Here is a 519-nt window from a genome sequence, read left to right as displayed (position 1 = left end):
CTGTACTGGCTGGCACAAACTCTTCAACAACAATCTACTATGTGGAAGACAGACTGGCCTTTGTACTTTGTGCTTTTACCAAGAGCATCACTCTTAAAATACTTCAGTTATCTGAAAATAATGCCTCCAATATAAAGGGCAGCTGCATAGTTATAGAATTTAATGAATAATGAGCAGTACATATGCAATGAAAGCCCTTCCAGAAAAATGTTGACTTCAACTGCTTCTGCTCATTCAAACATATTCAAATTGAATTCTGCAAGATTTTGAGAAGTATTTAGTTTGAAGCAACAGTTAAATCCAAACACAGATCTAACTCTCATAGTTTTGGGCATTACAATACTTAATTTTAATGGGAAGAGACTGAATTGCATTGTCAAACTACAATAATATGTGGAAAGCGTTACTTTTGAATGTCTGGATATTTAATTAGCAGATAGAATACTTCAAAGTGCTTTGTTAGATTAGATGCTACACATTATGCAGTAATTAACACACCATATCACCATTATTCCTGCT

Source organism: Chaetura pelagica, unplaced genomic scaffold, assembly GCF_000747805.2.
Source record: "Chaetura pelagica isolate M959 unplaced genomic scaffold, ChaPel_1.0 scaffold108, whole genome shotgun sequence".
In the NCBI taxonomy this organism is placed as follows: domain Eukaryota; kingdom Metazoa; phylum Chordata; class Aves; order Apodiformes; family Apodidae; genus Chaetura; species Chaetura pelagica.
The sequence above is the reverse complement of the archived record's forward strand: the minus strand, read 5'-3'. Positions refer to the sequence as shown.